Source organism: Macaca thibetana, chromosome 2 (assembly GCF_024542745.1).
Source record: "Macaca thibetana thibetana isolate TM-01 chromosome 2, ASM2454274v1, whole genome shotgun sequence".
Classification (NCBI taxonomy): Eukaryota; Metazoa; Chordata; class Mammalia; order Primates; family Cercopithecidae; genus Macaca; species Macaca thibetana.
Window position 1 is genome coordinate 3598434 of NC_065579.1, and position 27400 is coordinate 3625833.

A 27400-nucleotide genomic window follows, 5' to 3' on the forward strand; every position below is an offset into this window, starting at 1 on the left:
CAGCGCTGGCAGAAGAATAGGAAGAAGATTGGGGTTCATGAAATGCCACCACTGGTCCAGCCTTTTTTAGCCTATTGGAAGTGGGGAAACATAGAAAACTCTCAAAATGTGCGCTCTGGATCCCTGGGATTCCCAAGAGGACCCTGTGGTGGGGGTTCCATGAAGCCAAGCTTTTCATAATGATATGAAGGTGTTATTTGCCTTTTCTCCCTGTGCTGCCGCTTGTAATAATGGTGCATAAGCAACAGGGAGTAAAACGACTGTCCCCTCAGCACAGATCAAGATAGTGACACTACACTGTACTGACAGCCGTCATATTCTCCACTACCACACACTCACAGCAAAAGATAAATTTTTTTAAAAGCCACACGTAAGCTTGTCTATGATGAAAGAGTAGAAGTTATTGACGTTATGAAATCTCAACCCTTGCGTAACACCTTGTTTCAACATTCTGTGTGGACTGGTAAGTACCACTAGAAGTACCACTTCCGCCACACATCGATGTACAATGATTGTCTCCAGGAAAAATGACTTGTGTGACTGCTTTGGTTAAGTGAACTAATCACTTTTTTCAGAAGATACATTTTTACTTAAGAAAAAACGACTGCCAGACAAACTAAGGATATTCAGACTGGGGTTTTGGCAGATGTTTTCTCAAAAATGGATCTCCTGAGACTGTTTCTTCAAGGAAAACAACTGATGGTATTTGTTGCCAATAATAAAATCTGAGCTTTCCAGTGAGAATCAGAATTTTGGAAAACTTGTGTTTACCACTGTGAGCTTGACAGCTTCCTAATAATACTTAAGGAGTTTTCCAATGATATTCCAATGGTAATACTAATGAATTGTGCTATCTAAATATTGGAGAGTAAAAATATCAACATTTGGAAAATGTATACAACACAGTGAACCAATATTTTTCAAATGATCAATGTCTGACGTTAGGCAACTACACGCAAGTAAAAGACACGTTCAAAGTACAAGAGAAATGTTTGGATTTTAATGTGGGACAGTACAAGAAGTTTATTGATATAGTTTCAGATTCCATATTGTAACAAACCTTTAAGAAACTATCATTTCTTGAGTTTGGGTATAGTATTAAAAAAAAAAACAACAAAAAAACACCCAGCCCGGCAAGGTGGCTCACGCCTGTAATCCCAGCACTTTTTTTTGGGAGACTGAGGCAAGCGGATCACTTGAGGTCAGGAGTTTGAGACCAGCCTGGTCAACAGGGTGAAACCCCATCTCTATTAAAAATACAAAAATTAGTTGAAATAGCTTGACCGAGAGGCAGAGGTTGTTGCAGTGAGCCAAGATCGTGCCACTGCACTCCAGCCTGGGCAACACAGCGAGACTCCATCTCAAAACAACAACACACAAAACCCATAATTGTCAAGAAGAATATTAAAATACTCCTCTCCTTTTCAACTACATGTCTGTGTAATGCCAGATTTTTCTCACACACTTTGGCCAAAACAACATGGCACAACTGATTGGATGCAGGAACAGCGATAAGTCACTGACTTAATCTATTGATTCAAGCATTAAAGAGATTTGCAAAGATATAAAACGATGCCACTCTTGTAAGCAATTGTTTCTTGTTTTAGGAAATATGATGACTTTTTAGTTAAAACATGTTATTTCTGTTGACATGTAATGAGTTTATTGCTATTTTTAAGTGAATTAGTAAGTTAACATTTGTTAAATTTCTGTGTTTTAATTTATATAGTAAATAAGGACAGATATAAGTCACATAAACAAAATACTCTTGGAGTTTTCTGTAATTTTTTCTTTTTTGACAGAGTGTTGCTCTGTCGCCCAGGCTGGAATGCAGTGGCGTGATCTCGGCTCACTGCAACCTCCGCCTTCCAGGTTCAAGCGATTCTCCTGCCTCAGTCTCCTGAGCACCTGGGACTACAGGCACGCGCCACCAATTAGTTCCCAGTTAATTTTTTGTATTTTTAGTAGAGACGGGGTTTCACTGTGTTCGCCAGGATGGTCTCGATTTCCTGACCTCGTGATCCGCCCACCTCGTCAGTAATTTTTTATAGCGTGAAAGAATCCTAAGACCAAACAGTTTGAGAACTGCTAACCGGTGATATTCTGTAGTTTTAGGATTGTGGGTCCAGCTACTGTGGGAAGACTGGCTGTGGTCAACAACGGGAGGGGAGCCTTCTGCTACCGGTTGGCAAGAGCTACTGAAGCCTGGAACTAAGGCAGCGGCAATGGCATGGCCAGGGGCTGTAATGTGAGTTCATCATTACAATTGGGGTCACTACGTCATATTTTGGTTTGGTTGCAATGCTGAACCTTATGCAGCCCTGGCCCTGGAATAGGCATGGTCTCCTCTGAAGGGAGTGGTTATATCCAACACCAGCCGTTTGAGAACCAGATGGATGCTCTGACGAGAAGCAGAAATGAAGCAGGGAAGCAGGGAGAGGACCTTGCTCCAGCTGTTCTGGGTGAAGACCTGTTCTGGGCACACACTCAACTTGGCAAGTGCCAAGACAGTACCCACCATAGGGATGCCAGGGGGAGCTCCGGTGAGGCAGGCCCTTCAGGCTTCGAAGGGAAAGCAGGGGAATGCCAGGTATCCTGTGTCACAGTACGCCCTGTGCTGATCTCCCTTCTCTTATCACTGAGTCTCCAGTGGGACAAATCCAGTCAGGTTTTCTAGCCTCATCTCAGCTGTGCTAGAGGAAACTAAAGGAAGAAGCATGCATGTGTGCAGGGGAAGTCACAGGCCCCTACCCAAGTTATTATAAGTTATTTATGAGATGGGAGCAATGGTTAGGGAGAAATTCTCAAGAAAAAGGGAAATCGGGTGAATCAGAGAAACAGCTCCTCCATCCAGTGACTAGACCTTGTTTACGAAAGGCAGAATTTTCCTTAGGAGGTGAGAGAATTGAGAGACATTTTGGAAGAAGGAATAAATAGAATGAATTGAATACAGCAGGTGAGGGACTCCAAAACTTATAGGACATCTACTTGGAGCTTGAGGTGCCTCTTAGACATTCCAGGTGGAGCTGCCCGAAAGACAGAAAGGTGCAAATGTCTGAAGCTCGGGAGGTCCAGAGTGGAGGCATTGGCTTGAGGTTCATTAACCTACAGAGGTCAGCAGTTCTTAGGCCTCAGAGCAATTCAGAGTCACCTATGGAGGACGACTGAAAGGAAGACGGCTGTCTCAGAATCTCCAGGAGTGACCCTGATGCACACCACCACGAGTTCTCTGAAGGCAGAGGAGACGCTGAGAGCTTCTGGAAAAAAGGGAGAAAGAATGAGTTCCAATTGCAGCCAAAAGCCAAAAGCATCTTGCTCCTGAGCACCAGAAGGCTGTCAGGAAAGAATGTGCTTAATTAAATTCTAATGGGCTGGCAGACTCCAGCACATGGAATACATCAACTGCTCGTCTTCAGACAGCGCAAGAGTCCTCTGCTAATATCTGAAGCCTGAAATGTAGCCACTTAAGCTCCCCATATATCAGGCATCGTTAGGGATCCCAGAAGCTGCACATGGGCCTGATCATAAACAGTCAGGGGGAGAACCAGAGGGCCATGGGGAGCAACCCTCAGCCTTCCCTGGATACAGCTGTGTAAAGTAGGCTCTTTCTTCTAGAAACAATCCTTTTCCCTGCAGCTGGACTGAGCAGAATGAGCGTTTCTGAAACATAGCCAGGGGACAGACTGTTCTCTTGGAAGCTCCAAGTTGTCTTTTCTAGCAAAGGAGTGACAGGGGTGAGTAAAACATTTTTCATTTATTAAAAAGCTTCTATTGACCACACACAATAAGCTAGATATCCAGACCACGGTTTCTAACCTTTCCTTTTCTGTTTGTTTTGTTTTGTTTTGTTTTGCCTGGAGAAAGGCAAAGGCCTTTATTTCTTCTTGCCTCCCCGCAGGCAGCCTCCACCCTGGGTCCACTGGCCACCACCCCTCGGTGCTCCGTTTTTGCCAACATCTGCCAGCAAGTCCTTGTGGTACCGCTGGGGCAACCTGTAGTAGATTCGGGTCCTGTCCACAGCCCTGGCTCCCAGCAGCACTGTCCTCTCAGAGGCATAGTCGCCCCTAGCTGGGCTGCGCTCCACTGTGACAGTGGCCCAGGGGGAGGATGCCAGCAGCCTGGCTACAGCTCCAGCCGTGCTGTGGCCCGGAGGCCTGGCCTGCATCTGGAAGGGCACAGGTTGCCAGAGCCCCTGGCACAGCTCTAGCATATCTGTGAACAGCTGTTCCTTGTAGCCACTGCCCAGCGCCTCCTCAGGCCAGCCTGGTGCCACAGTCTCACAGGGGAAGACCTCAGCCACAGCTCTAAGCAGTTCTCTGCCAGCCATGTGACCAGGGACTGAAAAACTCCTGTGGGAGATTTTGGCCCCCATCCACACAGGCTGATGCAAGAGGCCAAAGCTGAAGAGGCATGCCAGCAAGGCCAGGGACGGCCGCAGGGCTGCAGGCTCCACTATTTGCAAATGGACGCCCCAGTGTCCGGGATGTGTGGCCAGCTGCTGCAGGCAGGACTCCAACCTCAGGATGCTGCCACTTGGAGCACAAACAGTGGCCACGGGGTTCTCAGCCACAGTTCCCTCGAGCCAGTGTTCCGCAGGATCGTGCCTTCTGTGTCTGGGAGGGTGACTGTTGCTGTACCCCTGGGGCAGCATCAAGACCATCACCCCCGAACCACTGGAGAAGAGGGATCAGGCTGCCTCCCGTGTTACGTTTGCTTCCGTGTGGCATTCACTGTGGGGCCCCAAATCGCCCAGGTGAGGGGGCTGCCATTCAGGAATACCTTCTGTAGGTCACAGCTGTACAGCCATCCTCTCTAAGCTTGCCAAGTAGAGGCCAGCTGCTTGAACTACAACAGGAAAGGCTCAAAGATGTCATAGTAGACTTGATGGATGGCAGTGTTGTCCTAGAGGTAGAGCAGATCCTCTGCCGACATGGGGTCCGAGGCGACCTGCCACAGCATCAGGCTGTACCTCTCAGACTGGCTCAGCAGCCAGCTGGAGTGGGGCCAGGTGGCTCGCACCGTGGAAGACAGCACAGGGAAGGTGACTCTCTGGGGCACCACTCCTACCAGCTCGTGCATCTTCTCCACCATCGCTCGGGTGTACATCCTGTTTGGGAACATGGGCACGTAGATGGTGGTCCAGCCTGGAGACAGGGTGGCCTGGGGATACTTCTCCTGGATGAGGGCTAGGAACTCTGTGGCACTGACCTCAGTTGAGATGGGCATGTCAGAGCCCTTTAAGATGTCAGTGTTGATCCGCGTGGGCCGCCAGACTTTGCCCCCTTCTGTCAGCTGCCACAGGAGGTCCAGGGAGGGGCCCACCGCCTTGATGTTCTTGAAGTCCAGTTTGATGCCCTTCTGGGAAGAGCCTGGCATACTGTCCAGCCACTGCTCCAGTGTGTTGAAGCTACGGATAGCCAGGGGGTGTGCCATGATGGGAACTCCTGTCTCATCGGCTGTGCCGAGCCCTTCGACATTGACGTCAGCCTCCAGGACGGTGATGTTGCTGTTTGGGGCAGCTGTCGTGGCTTCCTTGCTGTTGGCTGCGTGGTACCAGGTGACCTCCAGGGCACCTCGGCGGCTGGTCTGACCCAGGCCCAGCAGGTAATCCAGCATGTCGGCCTCGGGGCTGCAGGCCTCCAGCTCACAGCCTGGCCGCCGCAGGGTGATGGCAAGGACTACCGCAGCCATGACCACCACAGAAACACAGGTAATGCCAGCCAACCCCCACCTGACCCGATTCTTCGACAACTGCTCCCTGCAGGCCATGACGACGCCTGGCCATGTCTCCCAGGGAGACATCTCAGTAGCATCTGGGAGAATGAGGAGATGCCTGTTTGCTGTGGATTATATGGGCGCCTCAACTGGGCTTCTAGACCAGAGATGAGACGGTGTTGGTACGAGGACATATTCTGGAGCCTGTGTAGTTCTATCTGGCTGTGGGCAAGTCAGGCTAACCTTTTAGTCAAGGGATCCGCAAGAGTGGTCCAGAGACCACGTGCATCAGCATCATCCGGAGAACATGTTTAAACACTGATGCTTAGGCCCCGTCCCAGACGACTGAACCAGAATCTCAGAGGACAGCCCATAATCTGCATTTTTAAATAAGTTCCCCATGATGCAAGGGATCCTGGTGCATCTCACCCTCAAGAGCTCTGTCCGTTACCCTGCACTGCCAGGCATCCAGGGGAGGTTTCTTCCCTGCAACACTCACTCCTCATTCACACTTCAGCCAAACGGACCCTGTGAGACACCCAAGTGTAGGGAAGGCCTGTGCCTTCTTCGCTTCTTGCTAGGGCTGTCTTCCCACACTCACCACAGGGCCACATCTTATCCTTCAGGGCACTGATGACATAGCCACTGCCCATACATTGGAGGTGCTCTGACAAGGGGCTCAGGCAATGCAGACCTTATCCAGGGAGACTGGAGGCGATACTGCAAAACGGTGCTACCTGGGCAGGGTGAGATGCTGAGGTACCACTCAAGCGTGTGTTCAAAGCCGCATGCTCCCTCCCCTTTCCTGATACCTGGACCCTCAACCTTGTGAGCCCAAGTGGCCTGTCTTTTCCCTCCTGCCAGCCTCTGTGTGAATTCCTGAGACAGCTTGGGCCTTCCGTCTGAGCCTTCTTAACCCAGAGTCCCCAGGCCTGCATTCCTTTCTTGGGGAGCTCTGAGCTTCCAAAAAGGGGCAGAATGAGTGAGAAGGGGGAGTGAAGGCAGCCTGAAATACCAAGGACCTTTGACAGGCTCTCTGACCCTGTGGAGCCAAGATGGCACCATTTCTCTCCAGTCTGGGCAATAAGAGTGAAACTCCGTCTCAAAAAAAGAAAAAGCCACAGGAGCAAGTCCAGGCACCAGGTAGCCTCTCTGTGGATGCTGCCTGTGTCTAGCCCTTTCTCTGCTTTAGCCAGAGGAAGGGGGGTCAGGAACCCCAGGCACCCCCTCTGCTGTCTGTCCCACTCACATACAGGTCTCAGGCTGCCCAACAATTCGCCCTGCCCCATCGTTGGTTAGTCTTGACATTGTGCTTTAAGGGGTAGGCATGTTGATGGCAGCAGCCCCGTCACCACAGCCAGAAGCCTGGTCCCTTGCTGGCCCCCTCCACTCCCAGGTAGAAACAGTCTCTTCACTTCCCTCGCCTCTGCCTCCTCATTTGTAAGTGGGGTACAAAGTTCAAGTCCATACCTAAGTCTGGGGGCTGCTGTGAGAATTAATCTGATAATCGATGTTGAAAACACTGGCTTAGAACACTGTAAAACAGGCTAGATTTTTTAATGTTTCCTTCTTTCATTTTTGATGCTTGAAGTTATTTCAAAGCCTTGCTTTGCTGCTTTTAAAAGTCACATGCAGTCACGTGCCACAGAGGAACACCTTGGTCATTGATAGACCTCGTACACAACAGTGGTCCTACAAAATTACAATAGAGTCAAAAAATTCCTATTGTGTAGTATTTTTATACAACACCTTTTATCATTATTTTAGAGTGCACTTCTTGTATTTTTTTTTTAAGTTAACTGTGAAACAGCCTCAGGTAGGTCCTTCAGCAGGTATTCCAGAGGAAAACACTGTTATCATAGGAGACACGAGCTCCATTCACGTTACCGCCCATGAAGAGCTTCCAGTAGGATGAGGCTTGGAGGTAGAAGGCAGTCATATTCATGATTCTGACCCAGTGCAGGCCTAGGCTAATGTGTGTGTCTGTGTCTTTGTAACAAAACATTTATAAAATAAAAATAAATAAATAGAAAAAGTTTATAGAGTAAGGATATAAAGGGAATATGGGCCAGGCGCGATGGTTCATGCCTGTAGTCCCAGAACTTTGGGAGTATGAAGTGTGTGGATCATGAGGTCAGGAGTTCAAGACCAGCCTGGACAACATGGTGAAACCCCGTCTCTACTATTTAAAAAAAAAAAAAAACTTTGCTGGGCGTGGTGGCATGCATCTGTAGTCTCAGCTACTCGGGAGGCTGAGGCAGGAGAATCACTTGAACCCAGGTGGGGGAGGTTGCAGTGAGCCAAGATTGTGCCGCTGCACTCCAGCCTGGGTGACAGAGCGAGACTCTGTCTAAAAAAAAAGAAAGAAAGAAAATATTTGTATACAGTTGTGCAATACATTTGTGTTTTAAGCTCAGTCAAAAAGTTTAAAAAATTAAACATGTATGAAGTAAAAAAGTTACAGTAAGCTAAGGTTAATTTATTTTGAAGAGATAAAATTGTTGAGTAAATGTAGTATGCCCAAAGTGTCTTGTGTTTATAAAGTCTACAGTCATGTACAGCAACTCCTAGGCCTTCTCATCCACTCCACACTCACTCATTGACTCGCCCAGAGCAACTTCCAATCCCACAGGCTCCATTCATGGTAAATGTCCTGTACAGGTATATAGGTTCAGGGCACTGACTATGTACACATTTTAAAATCTATACCTTGCCAAGGTATACGTTTTTTCTTTTATACTGTATTTTTGCTGTACCTTTTCTATGTTTAGAGACACAAATGCTTCCCATTATGCAACAGTTGCCTACAGTATTTAGTACAGTCACATGCTGTACAGGTTTGTACACTAGGAGCCATAAGCCATACCGTAGAGCCTAGGTGTGTAACAGGCTACACCATCTAAGTTCGCGTACACTCTGCGATGTTCACACAACAATAAAATTGCCTAACCATGCATTTCTCAGAACAAATTCCCATTGTTAAGTGAGGCATGATGGTATATACACTGCAAAACATTTTGAAACAGTAAAAGAATAAAGAAACTATTATTTATAAACCCATCACCTAAGCAACCCTGGATATTGTTTATTTATTTCCTTCTTCTTTTTTTTTTTTTTTTTTAATTTGAGACAGAGTCTTGCTCTTATAGCCCAGGCTGGAGTGCAATGGTGCAATCTCAGTTCACTGCAACCTCCACCTCCCGGTTCAAGCGATTCTCCTGCCTCAGCCTCCCGAGTAGCTGGGATGACAGGCATCCACCCCCATGTCTGGCTAATTTTTGTACTTTTAGTAGAGACAGGGTTTCACCATGTTGGCCAGGCTGGTCTCGAACTCCTGACCTCAGGTGATCCACTCGCCTCAGCCTACCTATGTGCTGGGATTACAGGCGGGAGCCACCGTGCCCGGCCTCCTTCCTTCTTTTTTTTTTCCCCCCCCAGCTGGGATCATGCTCTGTTTGTGAGTTTGAATACTGTTTTGGAGATTTACTTTTCTTATGTGCACAACGAACATTGTGAGCATAAAGCTTTTTGAGTCACTTTTACAGGAGAATTTCCCAGAAGACAAATCACTGGGTTAAAGGCTATGACCAAGCTCCTGATGCATGTATCATAACTATTGTTAGCCCTTCCCCCCAGAGTTGGAAACTAAAGCTCAAAGATTGAAATACACAGCAAAGCTGGACAGAAACCCAGGGCAAGGTGTCCCATGTTCTGTGGTCTACGCTCAACAACACAGCATGAAAGAGAAGGCGGCCCCTCCTGCAGAGCCCGGGTTATTGTGCACTGATGAGGACAGGCAGCCCTGTGGGGGATGAAACCTGGAACAAAGGCTGGGGCACTGAAAGGACAGCCTGGGGTTCAGGACAGCTGAGTGTGACTGGGGATTCTTCTGCAACTCTGTGACCCTGAGCAAGTCCCTTTGGCCTCAGTCTCAGCCCTGCAAAATGAGGGGCATGGACTGAGTCTAACACACCACCCCTCTGCCCAGATGCATCACTCCCAAACCAAAAACAGAAACATTTTGATTTTAGCTTTGCACAGACTGACTAAAGTAATCCATTTGCTCCAGCTTGAGATAGTAACCGATTGCTCTCTTGGCCATAAAACTGACCCGGCTAGATCTCCCAGCCAGCGTGCTGGGGTTCATGAGACAGCTAGCTCCAGAAAACAGGCCCCAAGCTGGAATCTGCCAGAGAGTGGCAGGAGAATGCAGTCCTTTCAAGATCGGGTCAGATGGTCTCAGCACCAGGCTCCGCTGTTGGCCCTGTAAAGAGATTTCCCTGTCCACCCAGCCCTAGGGACAGACGGACAGATGGAGGGCGTCGGTACCAGCCGACCAGGGTGCTGGCCTGCTGCCTGCTCGCTGTGTGCACAGGGGTGCTGACGGACAGCTGCCCAGTGCTGCCTGCACAGGGTCCTGCGGGCGTCGAGGCTGCTGCTCTTTGTTTTTTCAAGTGGCCAGGAACTCAGGAAGCCACATCAGCAGTGCTGAAAATGGGACCAACAAAACAAGATGGGTGGGGACAGTTGTTTGTCAGATGCCCCTGAACTTACGTGTTTATCTGGCTGACACACAGACCACCATTTCCCAGCATGCAGAGGTGAGTGCCTGTTTGCGGTGGAGGGTCAAGGTCCTAGAATCCTACACTTACGTGTGTCTCTCTGACTTGCTGTGGTATTTTTGAGCCTGGAACAACGGTTGCTCCCCAGACGGAAGAACTGCCTCAGCTCTCTCAGAAAGAGGAATGGTGAGCTCAGGGCATGGTCTTTAAGGAAGATGAACGTATGGAACACCAGGAAACCAAGCCACTGGCGGGGACCACAGGGCGTGTGGAAGATGAACGTATGGAACACCAGGAAACCAAGCCACTGGCAGGGACCATAGGGCGTGTGGAAGACGAAAGTATGGAACACCAGGAAACCAAGTCACTGGCGGGGACCATAGGGCGTGTGGAAGAGGAATGTATGGAACACCAGGAAACCAAGTCACTGGCGGGGACCACAGGGCGTGTGGAAGACGAAAGTATGGAACACCAGGAAACCAAGTCACTGGCGGGGACCATAGGGCGTGTGGAAGACGAAAGTATGGAACACCAGGAAACCAAGTCACTGGCGGGACCATAGGGCATGTCATTTCCACACGTAAAAGTCCATATACACAGAAGAACACGCTTTGCAAGAACATGTTCAAACAAAAAGATAAACATGTCAAAATGATGGTCTATGGGTTTAAAAAAAAAAAAAAAAAGAATAGGTTTCGGGCCTGGGGATAATCACCTTTAGTACAAGAAAAGAGGGGACGTGCAGGGACCAATGGTGAGAACGTGCTGTGAGCTGACTGAGGAGTGTCACGAACTTCCAGGGCTTGATGGCCAAAAGCTTTTTAAATAAAGGAAAGAAAAAAAGACAAAAGTCAACCAAACGCGGGAGATGTCATTAAGAATGGCTTTTGGCCCCAATGCAGTGGCTCACGCCTGTAATCCCAGCACTTTGGGAGGCTGAGGCAGGTGGATCACTTGAGATCAGAAGTTCAAGACCAGGCTGGCCAGCATGGTGAAACGACGCCTCTACTAAAAATATAAAAATTAGCTGGGCGTGGTGGCACATGCCTGTAATCCCAGCTACTCAGGAGGCTGAAGCAGGAGAATCAACTGAACCCAGGCAGTTGCAGTGAGCCGAGATGGAGCCACTGCACTCCAGCATGGGCGACAGACTGAGACTGTCTAAAAAAAAAAAAAAAAAAAAAAGGCTTTTGAAGGGCCTTGACTTTGTTTTTATAAAGGGAGGAGGTTAATTCACATGGGACAGAGGTGTGGGCCACCTTAGTTCTCAGCCCTGGGAGCGCATTCGAATCCCTCGGGGAGCTTTGAAAAGATACTGGATTCCGTTGGCTTCGGGAGAATCGAGCTTTCAGGGTTAAACAGAGCCTGGGGTGTCTCATGAGTCGTTAGAGCTGAGAGGGCTGCACTGAAGTAACATGTGTGGCATCTGTCTGCTCAGGAGAATAGGAGGGAGGGCTTGCCGAGAGCTGGAGGAAGAAGGATTTTTGACGAGCAAGGGCCAGTTGCAGTCAGAGATGGAGAAGGAGTGACTTGCACTGGGCACCGTTTTGGATGAGGGAGGAGAGGAGAACCCGGAACGGAAGCAGGGGTGAGCATGCGCAGTAAGAACTGGTGGGTGGGGAGAGGGGAGCTGCAGATGCAAAGGAATAGTGAGGTAGGAAGGGAGCAGGGTCTGTGCAACCACGGGCCGACCTCTCACGTTACAGACACAATGAGAAAGCTGAGCCTTAGAGAAAGCAACTTATCCAGAGATGGGCCTCGAACGCAGCCACCCGACTCCACTGGCCTGTCCAGTGCTCTCCCCGCCGCCCCACGGAGCCTGTCTGCTCTGCCTGAGCAGCACATCCCCATCACCCTCATTGGAGCAATGATCATCACAGGGGCAGGGGAGAAGCCACCTCAGAGGGAGCTGGCAAGTGCTTTGAACCTCCTGAGGAACAAACCACCTGAAGAGGACTTTAGGAAGGAAACCAACTAATTAAGATTGCTTATTCCCTTCCCTCTCTCAGCTCAATGTTCTCATCCACTGCAAACTTTCCATCACCCTCTGAAGTCAGGGCTGCTTTTCTTCCTAATTCCTTAATTCTGGAGGCTCACTCGGTTGTTCTTTCAAGGCTGCCAGCCAGGCTAGGTGATTGTCGTAGCGATTCTCCAATTTCCTGCCTCTGTGATGGTCTGTTAGTCACCCTGCTGAGAAAGGGAGGTCTGTGGAGTTAGGGTCTGAGGGGAATGGCTGAGAACACTTGCTCTCAGCCAGAATGCATGACGTGGCCATGTGTCCACCACGCTAAATGCCTCACAGGTACCCAATTCTCACAGACAGGAAAAGTAAGCCCAAGAGAGGCAATGTAAGTTTCCAAGTGACGGGCAAGTAAGCCCAAGAGAGGTAATGTAAGTTTCCAAGCTCCTCCTCATATGGAGGAGCTGGGTCTTACTTGCGCACTGCTGGGCCCACACCTGTGACAGTATGTGGTAGAGGCTTGCCGGGCGCAGTGGCTCACGCCTGTAATCCTAGCACTTTGGGAGGCCGAGGTGGGTGGATCACGAGGTCAGGAGTTCGAGACCAGCCTGACCAACATGGTGAAACCCCGTCTCTACTAAAAATACAAAAATTAGCTGGGCGCAGTGACATGCACCTGTAGTCCCAGCTATTCGGGAGGCTGAGGCAGGAGAATCGCTAGAACCCAGGAGGCAGAGGTCGCAGTGAGCCGAGATCGCACCACTGCACTCTAGCCTGGGCGACAGAGCAACACTCCATCTAAAATTTAAAAAAAAAAAGAAAAAGAAAAAAGGCTTACTGAGCTGGAGAAAGTGGCCGGCCTGAGATCTGCCCCAGCGTTCTGGTTCCCAGCCCACCTCTGGCTGGGACACAGGCCGGCTCAGCCTCTGTCGATCATCCTAAATATACTGCAGTCACAAGGGTTCTAGCCAGGCCTGCACACATCCCTGACTTAGCATGGAGCAGACCACACTGCCCAGGCTCCATTTGCCTGCCCTGGGCAGCCCTTCCAGCTCTGTTTCTGGTTACCTTGGCCCTAATTGTCAGATTTCTGTCAGGACGTACTGGCAGAGAGCTGCTACCAGGGTGGGTCATGCAAAACATTCCAGAAGAAAACCCAGACTCTCGGGGTTGCCGAGGGAAATGAAAAGTCACGTCATTTTAACTCAAACTCTCCTCCCTCTCTCCCTGCCCCCAGACACACACATGAGCACTGCTTCTCCCCTTCTACATACTCAGATTCTCCAGTTGGTTGTTGGACCTGCAGGTACGTTTCTAGTTCATTAGCACTTATCAATTAACGCTAATGTGGAGAGACTACATGGAGAGGTCATTGTATGTGTCTTGGCAACAGCCCAGCTAAAGGACCAGTTGACAGCCAGCACTAATCACTGGATATGTAAGTAGAGATACTTCCATATAATATACTACGGTAGAGTTATGGACAAAGTGTTATTGGAGCTCACGGAGAGGGTGACTGATTGTTAGTGATGGAGACATCAGGGAAGGCTTTATTGAGGAGGTAGCAGGTGGATGGACCTTAAAAAATGGGTAGGCTCTGGCTTGCCCATGCATATAATGAGGAGTTAGTCTAGACAAGCTATGACATCACAATATTCATAGTGGACACCAGGATCACTGTAGTCAACCAGAGAAACTCATGTCCCTGCAAGCGGCACAGTGCCCAGCAGTCACTGGATGTTGTTTGCTTGTTTTAGGGAACTTAAACAAGGCACGGAGTTTCTCTGGCCAGAGTTTCTTCATCTGTCAGGGAAGGGCAGGAGACAGGGAGGGTACTAAGGCCAGAGTAATAGGTGGAATTAGATGGTGCTTTGCTGGGTGTGGGAGATGCTGGCTTGGTCCACTCACCCACCATAGGGACTTTAGCTAACCACTTACTCTCACTGAGTCTCAATTTCTTCATTTGTAAAGAGAGATGGCAAGCAATCTCTGCACCACCTGCCCCATGTTTATCCATGAAAACCTTCCGAGAATTACCACGACTGGAGGAGCACAGATGACTGCCGTGACTGTCACCGAGGCCGGCAGCTCAGGGTGCCCTGTGCTATGGGTTCCTGGCATGGCTCGGAGTGTGCTCCTCTCCTTAATGCCTCCCACTGAAGTGCATGTTCCTTCCAGTTTCTCTCCCTGTTTAACACATCACCCCATGAGACAATCTCTGGGGAGTGGCATCAATCAGCCCTTATCTTGCCAATGCTGAGGGTTAGGCGTTTAAACAGGACTCGGCAGGGATGGTTTATTGCCGTTCCACCAAACCTGGGGCCTCATGTGGGAAGACATAAGACTGGGGGTGTACTCAACTGCTGGGGGCTGCCAGTAGCTGGTGTTATCTTCACTTACATGTCTCGTGATTAATTCTGATCTTCAAGTGACTATTGCCAGATCACCTATACCTGGCCTCTGCGTGTAATCTTTCAATGTGGGCTAGTTTGGGCCTCTTCAGAGTGTGGAGACTGGGTTCCAAGAGAAAATGTCCCAAGAGAGAAAAAAAGGAAGTGCACAGAATTTGTATGACCTGACCTTGTAATTCACACAATGTCACTTCCCCCGTATTCTGTTGATCAACACAGTAGCAAAGTTCTGCCTGTGTTCAAGAGAGAGGCAGATAGACTCCAGCCCTCAGTGGGAGGAGTAGCAGGATCACATTTTAAGAAGAGAATGTAGGATGGACATATTGTTACAGCAATCTTTGAAAAACACGATCTACCACAATGTTCCTTGCCCTGATATTGGAAGCCCTTCTCCACATGCTCCCAGCAGCATCTCCCGCGGTCTCTCGACACAAACCCCACTCCAGGCAGGCCAGCCTCCTCACTGCACCCAAAGTGTGCCATCCTCACCCCAGCCTGAGAGGCTTGGTCCTATCGCACTCAGACCTCACTCTCTTCTTTCTTATTTCCAAGTCCTGTCTCCCAAATGATTCAGGTTCCTGGTGTGTTAGAGTTAGCAGCTAAAACCAAAAGGGAAGTCTTTTAGCAAACATAGTTCCTAGGGCCTTCTTTATTACTGTAGTGTGAGACCTGTTTCTTTCTTAGAAGTAGTAAAAATTCTACTATTCTGAGATTCACTGATTCTGAAAAGTATCCACCAAGCATGATTCCCTTCAACTGCAATCATTGCATGCATACTTATGAAATTCAGGTTCCTTGTCTCTTCCAGACAGAAATAATGACTATAATAAATTAAAGGCGGCTTGTTTTAAACCAACAATGGTGTGGCTGACAACGAAAGTGTAAATATGGCTATAGTTAATGGATTTTTTTGGCCTTCCTTCATTTCAGCTTATTAGACCCATGACTAATAAAGGGCTGACACTGCTCACTAATTACTCCCCAATTAAATCAAGGGCCAGGCCCCGCCTCTTATGCAGATCCCAGTCCCTAGGAGTTCTGGACATCTAATGGTGCTCAGGAAACACTCAGTTGTTGCTTGGAAAAAAAAACAACCCTGAAATCCACAAGACAGCCGAATTGGGCTGTTCCTCTACATTCTACCTGCAGATGCGTGTTCCCACTGAGTACAACGGAAGCCACTAACAGTGGCATCCATTCCTCACTCACAACCTGGGAAGGCACAGAGGGAAGGTGCTGTTATCCCCATTTTCCTGATGAGGAAGTTGAGGCTTAAAGAGGTTAAGGGGTTTTTGCAAAAACCAGTGGCCCCTGTGTTGATGAAGTGAGGAGGTGAGAACTTCTGTGCCGTCTTTTCATTTCTCAGTCCAGATTGCTTTTTACTGTACCACCTCCAGTTTAGCTGACTCATTCACTCATCCAAGTATTCGGTCATTGATATAATTGACAAATGCTTGCTAAGCATATCCTTTGTACACAGCACAGTGTAGGCACTGGGGAAACAACAGTGAACAAGAAAAAGTGGCTGCTTGCATTGAGTGGTCCAAAGGGAAAGGTGGCAGGGAACACCCAAGCAATTATACACATAAGATCACTGGACATATGACAAATGTTATAAAGAAAATAGAACAGAGTCATGTTCTGTTACGGGATACAGAGTGGCCAGGATAGCCAGAGCAGGGAACAGAGTCATGTTCTGTTACGGGATACAGAGTGGCCAGGATAGCCAGAGCACAGAGGGAGAAAGGCACCTCTTTAGCGAGGATTACCAGGCAAAGCTTCCTGAGAATGTGACGCCAGAACTGGAACCTTAATGAAGACAGGGAGCCAGCCATGTAAAGATCCGGGGAAGAGGAGTCCCAAGAAGAGGTGACAGTAAGTGCAAAGGCTCTGAGCCAGGAATAGAAATAGCCTGGTCATGTCAGAGGGACAAAAAGGCCACTTAGGTGAGAAATCTTGAGCAATGGAGAGAATAGAGGGAAGTGGAAGGTAGAGGGCCTCAGAGGCCATCCTAGGGATGGTAAAGGAAAGCCTGTGCCAGCCAGGGAGGACCTGCAAGAGCGGACCACCCTTCCCATCACCTGAAGGTGTCTGCAAGAATACGGTGGGCTTGGCTTGTCTGTTTCTGAGTTTGATTTCTTTCCAAGGCAATCCTAAAGGCAAAAGTATACCCTTGAGCCCTTAATAGCTTAAATATGGCAACTATATGCATCATTTCATAGTCTTTCACTCGCACCCTCTGTCAATGAGTTCGATTTACTTTAAGGTGCTGCTATTGTTTGTGTTAATGTGAATTCTGTGTCAGTATTCAAATAGTAAGCTCGTCACAAACTCTTCAAGCCAGCTTTCTGTTTAAAATTCCATTTTATTTTTATGATACATTAATTTATATTCGAACTATAAAAAATTTAAAAATAGTTGGGACTTTCAGAAAGGCACCAAGAATAAAATGTAAATCTCCTGTAAAGAGTGGAATTGATCTAAAAGTGAAGGGCTAAAAGTCTGAAGGGAATCTCTCATTCTCCTCTAAATGCAACCTGTCCTCTCAGCAGCTTCCCCAGCTGAAAGTGAGGCCATTGACTTTCGTTAAAGCATTTGCCCTTCTAAACTTTAGATTCCTTTTCTGCTAACTGGGGATTTATTTCAAAGGACTACAATGAGAGTTAAATAAGATAATGCAAGTAGAGCACCTAAAACAACGCCCAGCTCAGAGAAGATGCTCCAAAATACTAGCTCTGGGTCAGGCAGGGTGGCTCACACATGTGATCCCAGCACTTTGGGAGGCTGAGGTGTGAGCAACACTTGAGCTCAAGAGTTCAAGACCAGCCTGGGCAATGTAGCAAGACCCCATCTCTAAAAAAAAAAAAAAAGTTGCTGGGCATAGTGGCGTGTACCTATATTCTCAGCTGCTCAGGAGGCTGAGATAGGAGGATTACTTGAGCCCAGGAGTTCAAGGCTGCAGCAAGCTAGGATCATGCCACTGCACTCCAGTCTGAATGACAGAGCAAGAACTTGACTCTAAATACACACACACACACACACACACACACACACACACACACACATTATATTGTATATATAGTAGCCCTGAGGCTTCATCCAGAGCAGAGCATCCAGCGGGTATTCCATCAAGGAGCATTTACTTGCTTCTAAAGAAGAACATTCTAGCAATCAAAGCTGCCCACAACTTAAGGGTGCCCTGTCAAAGTGTCATATCAAATAATTTACCAGGAACTTTCAATAATAAAATTGAGAAACTCCTCCTTCAACTCTCTTAATCTCCTTTTCCCTGTAAAGTCAGATTCCTTCTCTGGTCCCTGCCACTTAATTTCAGATATTCTTCAAATTCATATTGACGGTATATTTTATGCTATATGCCAGGCATTGTATTAGATGCTGTGGTCCAGCAGTGAACAGAGTGGGCATGCGCCCCACCCTCGGGGAAGTGCCAGCCCCAGAGCTGCAGGCATCTCTAATGCTGATGTCACTGTTGAAGTAGCTGCATTCCACATGGAGGAAACTGAGGAACCATGCTCATTCTTTTACTGACAGGGTTTTCCAAGGGATGTGACATGCATGGAAATAATTAATAGAGGTGACGTTCGGATTCCCAGGACCTCTGTTGGATCCAATCTGCAACCTGCCTTGGAGACGTCATCTGTGGGTCTTGGAGGTGGAGAGGAAATCCTGGGATCCTGGGACTGCGTCACATCAATGCCCTTTCCCCCGCCTGCCCCTCCAAGCCTTGGCCAGTCTGAAAGGAGCACACTGAGAAGTAAAACCACATCCTTGGCTGCTTGAGTGCCTTTGCAAGACCTTCTTTTTTATTTTTTATTTTTTTTTTCTTTTGAGACGGAGTCTCCCTCTGCCACCCAGGCTGGAGTGCAGTGGCATGATCTTGGCTCACTGCAACCTCTGCCTCCCGGGTTCAGGCAATTCTCCTGCCTCAGTCTCCTGAGTAGCTGGGATTATAGGTGCCCACCACCATGCCCAGCTAAGTTTTTGTATTTTTAGTTGAGACAGGGTTTCACCATGTTGTCCAGGCTGGTCTCGAACTCCTGACCTTATGATCCGCACGCTTCGGCCTCCCAAAGTGCTGGGATTATAGGCGGGAGCCAGCGCGCCCGGCCACAGGACCCCTTGTATGTGCTCAGATGGACGGACGTGCTGTGCAGAGTGGAGCTGCTGGGCTCTTTTTGAGAGGGACTGTTTCCTGTTTCCCCAAATTGAAGACAAATTCTCCAGAAGTACAGGAAGCATACACAGGGACCAACCCAGTTAAATGAAGAAGAACAGCTTACTCAGTGGCTCTTCAGTTAGAAGCTTCAGTGGGGATCCAGCAGCAGGCTAAGTCATGGCAAGGTTGGATGGGTAAAAGAGAGAAAGACGACGGTCTCATAACCACACCCTGTCCCTAGGCCACCTCCACGCCCTGCCCTTCTGGACTAGTCACGCCCTCACACACTCTGGCATGCACTCTGGCACACACTCACGCTCACACTCACACTTACATGCACACACACGCTTCTTCCGTTCAATGCCATGCCCCCGGATTGCTGTGGGTATGTGCCACCCCTCCCCCGCCCTTTCCCTGCATCAAACCAAAGAGCACGTTTGCTCACAGCCCAACCTTCGGGAACACAGTCCCCCTGGGCTGCTTCCTAAACTTCCTATTATGCATCAAGAACACATTGTCCTTTCAAAGCTAGGACTGAGACAGGACCAAGACCTAATATTTGTCCCATGAGTCACCACATTACGCGTTACCAAGAATGCTCACAGCCTGTAAGAAGCCTTGCGGGTCCCTAAAGTACCTGAAGTCACAGCCACTTAACTCCAGCTGGACAGACCCAAGCTGGGCTCACCAGTGTCTCGCTGACTGGTGACGCGTCAGCCCTGTCAGGCCACCAGCCTGCCTAAAAGTCAGCTCTCAACATGGCGCTCCTTTGCGAAGGAACCACTCGTGGGCGACATGGATGTCCACCCCTGGGCATGGACAGGATGTAGTGGGTGTACTTCAGTGGTACCACGCAGCACCTACAAGTCATCGCCTGTATGCACACTTGGTAGTATGAATGAATCTTAAAATCCTAGTGCCAAATAAAAAAGCCAGCAGCAGAATAAGGTATACAAAATCCCAAATCATTTACATACTTTAAAACAACATGCATCCTGAGAACTAAGCACCAATATCACTTATACGAGAACATGCACAAACACAAAGAGGGACGGCAAGTGTATTAGAAGCCATCCCACTATGGATGGGGAAACGAGAATACATAAGCAAATCAAGAGAGGGAATGTGTAGGGACCAATGATGATAATATGTCATGAACTGCAGAGTCTGATTAACTCAGTCCTCGGATTCTCTTCACCAAAGTCAAAAAAAGGGGAGTGGGGGTAGGGAGGACACATAAATCTCTGACCTTGTTTACCGGTTTGTTTTTTTGTTTGTTTGTTTTGAGACTGAGTCTCGCTCTGTCGCCAGGCTAGAGTGCAGTGGCACGATCTAGACTCACTGCAACCTCCGACTCCCTGGTTCAAGCTATTCTCCTGCCTCAGCCTCCCAAGTAGCTTGGATTACAGGCACCTGCCACCACGCCCAGCTAATTTATTTTTTGTATTTTTAGTAGAGACAGGGTTTCACCATGTTGGCCAGGATTGTCCCCTGACCTCGTGATGCACCTGCCTCAGCCTCCCAAAGTGCTGGGATTACAGACGTGAGCCACTGTGCCCAGCTGGTTTATTTGTTTATAGAGACAGGTCTTGTCCTGTCATCCAGGATGGAGTGCTGTGGTGTAATCATAGTTCACTGTAACCTCGAATACCTGGGCTCATGGGCTCAAGCCATCCTTCTGCCTTAGCCTCCCGAGTAGCTGAGACTATAGGTGTATGCCACTGCAGCAGGCTAATTAAAAAAAAAAAAAATTTTAGAGATGGGGTCTTGCTTTGTTGCGCAGGCTGGTCTCAAACTCCATCTTTAAGTGATTCTCTTGCCTTAGCCTCCCAAAGTGCTGGCATTACAGGTGTGAGCCATAGTGCTCTGCCTGACCTAGGTTTAGATTTCCAACCTCAGCTCCCACTTCCTTGAGCCTCAAGCCAAATGGGATGACCTGTGACTCACACAACACTCCTGATTCTTTGCCTTTGATTATGCTGCCATTCTATGGCCAAGTCTGCCCCACACTTCAAGGGCCAGCTCCGGTGCCGCCCCCTCTGGAGGCTTCCTCGTCTTCCTAAACCATCGTGCTACTTTCTCTGCCCCACACTGCAGGCACTGGTCAGCGTCTTTGGCAGTATATCCTTATTTGTAGGCAGAAGTAACCCCATTGGAGCCTCTAGGGTGGGGCTGCTCTGTTCAAGGAGGCTGTGCACAGGGGCTCTTTGTGTCTTTGCCCATCTGCACTCCCAGATTGCAAGGCATGTCTTCTAAGCGCACTCTTCAAAGCACTTACCCTGAAAAGAACACTTTCTCTACACAGAGGTGCAGTCCTTTCCCAGGAGAACCCATCATGGAGAAGAGGCCCATGGATAGATGCTTGGTGAATGGACAAATAACAAGAGGATTTCCACAAGCCCTTCTATAGTTAAGCCTTAGGCTGTCTTCCCACACCCAAGACAGCTCTCTGGAATTCTGTTTCCTCCCTTCGTGCAAGCCCCAAGACTCAGCCAGGCTGCCTCTTCCCTTTCAAACTACTTCCACCCTAAGCCTCCTGTAAAATGGCACCTGACTGTGGAAGCCATTACCTTGTTATTTGGACAACCAGTCCCCAGAGTCCCCCTCAACAATAGATACTTAATCAGAAGCCATCTAGAGTCCTACAAACATAAAGATCTGGGAGCTGCAAACCTTAGAAAGTGGTGTAAGCTCCCTTCCCTGTCTTCAGTGTGTAGATATCAGAAACAAACATTTCTGAGCACCTGTTACATGCTAGGCACTGATTTTGACCCTGGAGACATGAGGGCGAGTAAAGGAAGGTGAGCCCTCCCCTCATGGGGCTGGCTGATAATCTACTACTTCCCAGGGTGCAACTCTCACCCACTCTCCAAAGACAAGCATGTCAATTTTGCCAAATTCAATTTTCATTCCCCTGGGGCCTGTGCCGTGTTGGCAACAAAGGGGAGCAACTGGCTGGAGACCAGCTGCCTCGCAAGGCCCTGCCAGGGCTGGCACAGAGGGCTGGTGTTTCTATTCCCAGGGCCTGGCTCCCAACCAGGATGGCATCTGCTCAGCATCTGGAGCCCGGCATACTCTAATTGTCCTGTGGCCTCGTGGCACTTCCAGCCTATCAACTCAGTTTTTCTGGAAAAGCATCTCCTGTGTTTATTGGTTTTCTGCCCCAAATTTAGGTCACTAGAATTTTCCTTAAGGATGGAAAAACTCAGAGAACCAGATCTGGATGACTCTCTCATGCCGGGATGTGAGTGGGAGGGACTGGTGACATACTAAAGAGAAGCTGGCTCAATGCCACACCTAGCACTCACTGCCTCACTACTTTTCTGAATAGCACTGGTCCTTCCTGAGCCGTTGGACGAGGAGCTAGGGGCCGTCACCCCAGTGAGGTGGCATTGCCTTGCTGTGTGGGCATAACTGAATCCCTTCCCTCTCTGGGCTGACACCCTCTCAAGTGATTCCTAAGCAGATGAAATCACGGATACAAAGGAACTTGTTAAGCGCTGTAAAACCGTAAAGTCCTGTTGGGACTCTGTGTACTTTCCTCTCAATTTTGCTGTCAACCTATAGCTGCTTCTAAAAAAAATAAAGTCTATTAAAATAACAAATTTTTAAAAAGCAAGGCCTTATGGCAAACCCTAGGAAAAGAGGCTTTAGGTTCTTTAAAAAGCTCCACTTATTTCTGTGCAGCCTCGCAAGGTGTGGGAATTTCTCTGAGCCTCAGTTTCCCTGTTCTACTAATAAAATAATGAGTTTGTAAATACTGGGTTAATTGTAGAGTACTGTTCCTTTGTGAGGTCTTGTTATTATCTGCCACCTACTAAAAGAGACTGTTCTGAAGGTCAACCAGCAAGTCCCAAGTTGGTGGAAATTCTGAAGCTCTTAAAGAACACTGGAAAGCCCTAGAGAAAGTATAAGTAAATGTTTCACAGGCATCTTAAACTTAGCATGTTCAGAACTGAGCAGGAGGAGGAGGAAGACAAGAAGGAGAAGACAAAGGAGGAAGAGAAAAAGAAGACAGGAGGAGGAGAAGACAGAGCAGGAGGAGAAGGAAAAGGAGCAGGAAAAGCAGAACCAGAAGCAAAGGCCACAGAAGAGGAGGAAGATGAGAAAGAGGAGGAAGAAAAAAAGAAGGAAGGTGTAGCAACAGCAGCAGCAGCTGAAGCAGAGGCAGAAAAGAGAAGTGGGCATGGACGCAGCAGAAAAGGCAGAAGGCTAAGTGGCAGAAACATGCAAGGCAGAAGTCGATGCTCAGAAAGCCAAAGCCGCACACACAGACACATGCAGATGCAGAGGAAAAGCGAGAAAGTGAGAGAGGAAGAGGAAGAGAAGTAGATGTCGTAGCCCTGGAAGGAGAAATAAGGGCAGTGAGAAAAGAAGCAGAAGGAGTAAAAATAGAAGAAGGGGACCCGAAGAAGAAGAGCAGGGGAGAAGAGGAAGGGGAGAAAGAAGAGGGAAGAGCAAGGCGGGATGCGGAGGGAAGAGGCAGATGTAGTCATAGTGGAGGAAGGAGAAGCTGCAGCAGAAGGAGAAGCAGCAAAAGCAAAAGTTAGAGCAGAGAAAGTGGAAACAAGCCAAAGTAGAAGTAGCAGAATGAAGAGAAGCAGCAGAGAAGGCAGGAGGAGGAAGAAAAGAGCAAGAGGAGGAGGAAAAGGAAGAAAAAGCAGAAGCAGAAGTAGATGAATATGTTGCACAAGAAGCACCAGCAGGAAAAGCAGAGGCAGAAGCAGCAAGCACTGGGGGAAAGAGAAGCAGAAGGGAGAAGCAACAGCAAAGAAGCAGCACCAGCAGAGGCAGCAGTAGAAGCATGGGAAGCGGAAGAGGGGGGAAGAGAGGGCGGAAGAGCAGGACTGGGTGAGGGGAGTCATAGTAGAGGGAGGATGAGGAGCAGAAACAGAAAAAGCAGCTGAGAAAAAAGCAGAAGCAGAAAAGGCAGAAGCCAAAGTACAAAGCAGAAGAAAGCAGCAGCTGAAGCCAACGCAAAGCAGCAGACACAAGAGGAGAGACAGCAGAGCAACAGATCCAACCACTGAAGCATAAGCTGCAAAAAAAGGACAGAATCAGCAGAAGCCAAAGCACAGGAAGTCAAAGCAGAAGGAGCATCCCAAGGCAGAGGCTGTGTGCCCACTGAGGGGTAAGGAAGAGAGGACACAGGCCTGGCCACCTGATTGGACCATTGGCTCTCCGAACCCCAGTGTCCTCCAAGAGACAAAGAGGTGGGTGAACCAGTGAGACGTTCTTGCAATTCTAATCATTTGTGCCAAAAATGAGGATAGGCTGAAGCAGGAAAGGTTCCCAAGACAAAAACAAGGACAAAGGAATAAATTTTGATCAAGCACCTTCCATGGGCCAAGCACAAAGGAGACTCAGCCCCTGCTTTCCATGAGCTCACAGTCTAGACAGGGTGATGCCAATGGTCAGAAGAGGGGTAGGAATTGCAAAGACCCATAATTTGGGAAATGAGGAGACATTAGAGAGGCTTTAGAAAGGGGTAGGATTGTTAAAAGACAAAAACATTAAAAATAACTATATAATGATTTGTTAATGGTCATACAACATGAAAATATGTATATTGCAACATCAAAAACATAAAATGGGAGGAGGACCAAAAGTAGTATTTTTGTACATCATAAAAATTAAGTTGTTACCAGCTTAAAATAGACTGCTATAACCATAAGATGTTTTAGGTAAGCCTCATGGTAACCACAAAGCAAAAACCTACACTAAATACACAAAGCAGAAAGAGAAATCAATGCCACTATAGAAATCATCAAATCCCAAAGGAAGAGAGTAACAGAAGAAGAAAGGAACACAGGATCACAAATTAGAAAACAACTACCAAAATAGCAACAATAATTCTTACAGATCAATAATCACTTCAAATGTAAATGGATTAAATTTTCCAATCAAAAGACACAGTGGCCAATTGGATTAATAACAAGGCCCAGCTATATGTATATAGCTGGATTTGATGATTTCTATAGTGTTATGGTTATAATATTCTAGAAAAGAAAAGCAGCTTTTGTAAGGCCATAGCTCTCACAGACACTGACACCTCTGGTAGATCTGGGCAAAGTAAATCGAAAACCTTCTGGAAAGGGTTCACCATTCTAGATGCCATTAAGAACATTGGTGATTCACGGGAGGAGGCTGAAATACTAACATTAACAGGAGTTTTGAAGAAGTTGGTTCCAACCTTCATGGATGACTTTGAGGGCTTCAAGACTTGGGTAGAGGAAGTCCTGCAGATGAGGTACAAATAAATAGCAAGATAACTAGAATTATTATAGAAGTGAAGCTCGACTAAATTGCTGTCATCCCATGACCAAACTTGAATGGATGAGGAGTTGCTTCTTATGGATGAGCAAATAAATGGTTTCTTTTTTCTTTTTTCCTTTTCTTTGTTTTTATTTTTATTTTTTATCTTTTATTTTTTGAGATGGAGTCTTGCTCTGTTTCCAGGCTGGAGTGCAGTGGCGTGATCTCGGCTCACTGCAATCTCCACTTCCCGGGTTCAAGCAATTCCCCTGCCTCAGCTTCCCGAGTAGCTGGGACACTACAGGCACGCACCAACACACCTGGTTAATTTTTTGTATTTTAGTAGACACAGGGTTTCACCATGTTGGCCAGGATGGTCCGGATCTCCTGACCTCATGATCTGCCCACCTCGGCCTCCCCAAGTGTTGGGACTACAGGTGTGAGCCACTGTGCCCAGCCAAGAAATGGTTTCTTAAGATACAACCTACTCCTGCTAAAGATGCTGTAAGCATTGTTGAAATGACAACAAACAATTTAGAATATTACATAAACTTAGCTGATAAAGCAGTGATAGTGTTTGAGAGGACTGACTCAATTTTGAAAGAAGTTCTAATGTGGGTAAAATGCTACCAATAGCATCACATGCTATAGAGAAATCTTTCATAAAAGGAAGAGTCAATATCAATGTTGCAAACTTCAACGTTATCTTATTTTAATAAATTGCCACAGACATCTCAACTTCAGCAACCGTCACCTTGATCAGTCAGCAGCCATCAACATCAAGGCAAGAACCCCCACCAGCAAAAAGATTATAACTTGCTGACAGCTCAGATGATCACTATCATTTTTTTAGCAATAAAGGACTTTAAAATCAGTAATGTACATTTTTTAAAGACGTATTGCTATTGCACACATAATAAACTACAGCATAGTGTAAATATAACTTTTTACATGCACTGGAAAACCGAAAAATTCATGACTTGCTTTATTGTGATATTTGTTTTATTACAGTGATCAGAACTGAACCCAAATATCTCCAAGGTATGCCTGGAAGTCAGTTAGGTCCGTCTGGTCTATAGTGCTGTTCAAGTCCAATGTTTCCTTATTGATTTCATGTCTGGATGATCTATCCATTGTTGAAAGTGTGATGCTGAAGTACCCTACAATTATTGTATTGCTGTCTATTTCTCCCTTCAGATCTGTTAATATTTACTTTTTATATTTGAGTACTCTGATGTTGGGCATACATATATTTGCAATGTTACAGCTTCTTGATGAATTAAAGCCTTTATCATTATATAATCACCTTTGTTTCTTGTGACACTTTTTGACATAAAGTCTATTTTATCTGGTAATAGTACAGCTACTACTGCTCTCTTTTGCTTTCCATTTGCATGGAATATCTTTTTTATCCCTTCTCTTTCACCAGTGGCTCATGCCTGTAATCCCAGCACTTTGGGAGGCCGAGGTGGGCAAATCAGGAGGTCAGGAGTTCAAGACCAGCCTGGCCAACATGGTGAAACCCCATCTCTACTAAAAATACAAAAATTAGCTGGGCATGGTGGCGCATGCCTGTAATCCCAGCTACTCAGGAGGCTGAGGCAGAAGAATTGCTTGAACCCAGGAGGGGGAGGTTGCAGTGAGCTGAGATCCGGCCACTGCACTCCAGTCTGGGCGACAGTGCGAGACTCCGTCTCAAGTAAATACATAAATAAATAGCAGATGTCCTCCTGTGGTCCAGCTGAGGGCTTCCTCTCCAGCTTCCTCTTCTGCCCAGCCCCTGCACTCCAGCCACACATGGCTTTCCTCTGGGTTCTTAAACATACCAAACTCCTCCCAGGTTCGGAGCCTTCGCACAAGTATTTCCTCTCTCTGGAACATTCTCCCTGAGTCTTTCCCCAATCCCCATTCATACCAGTTCTACGACTTTAAGCAAGTCCCTTTTCCTCTGGGGACTCGGAATCCTTAGCTAGGCACTGAGGAGGCTGGGCTGTTTGGTCTCCCAGTTCCAACAGTCTGTGGTTTTTCTGTTATTCAGTGTATTCATTTCGGAACTGGCAGTGAAATGGCAGAACTGGAGGTGAGAATAAATACCCCTAAAGAAACAAATTCTCCTGCTCCCTTTGTTGTTGCAACATTTGTACTGGAAAGTGACTTCCAAAGCTACAGGCCAAGGGAATATTTTGTCATTTGCAATTTAATTCTTGGTTCCATTACTTACACTGGTGACTGAAATTTTCCATTCCCCCTCGAAATCACCAGAAAGTGGGCATAACCCACCTCAGGTGTTCCAAGGACATGATGTATAGTCTATAGGTTA

General features: G+C 47.6%; 1 long non-coding RNA gene and 1 pseudogene across 1 annotated transcript in view; both read right to left on the reverse strand.

Annotated features, from left to right (window-relative positions):
* The window catches only part of LOC126948000 (uncharacterized), a 148625-nt gene that overhangs the window by 53940 nt on the left and 67285 nt on the right, over positions 1-27400 (reverse strand). The gene's annotated exons all lie outside the window — the stretch shown is intronic.
* LOC126947997 (protein FAM151A-like) lies at positions 2026-6899 on the reverse strand (annotated as a pseudogene).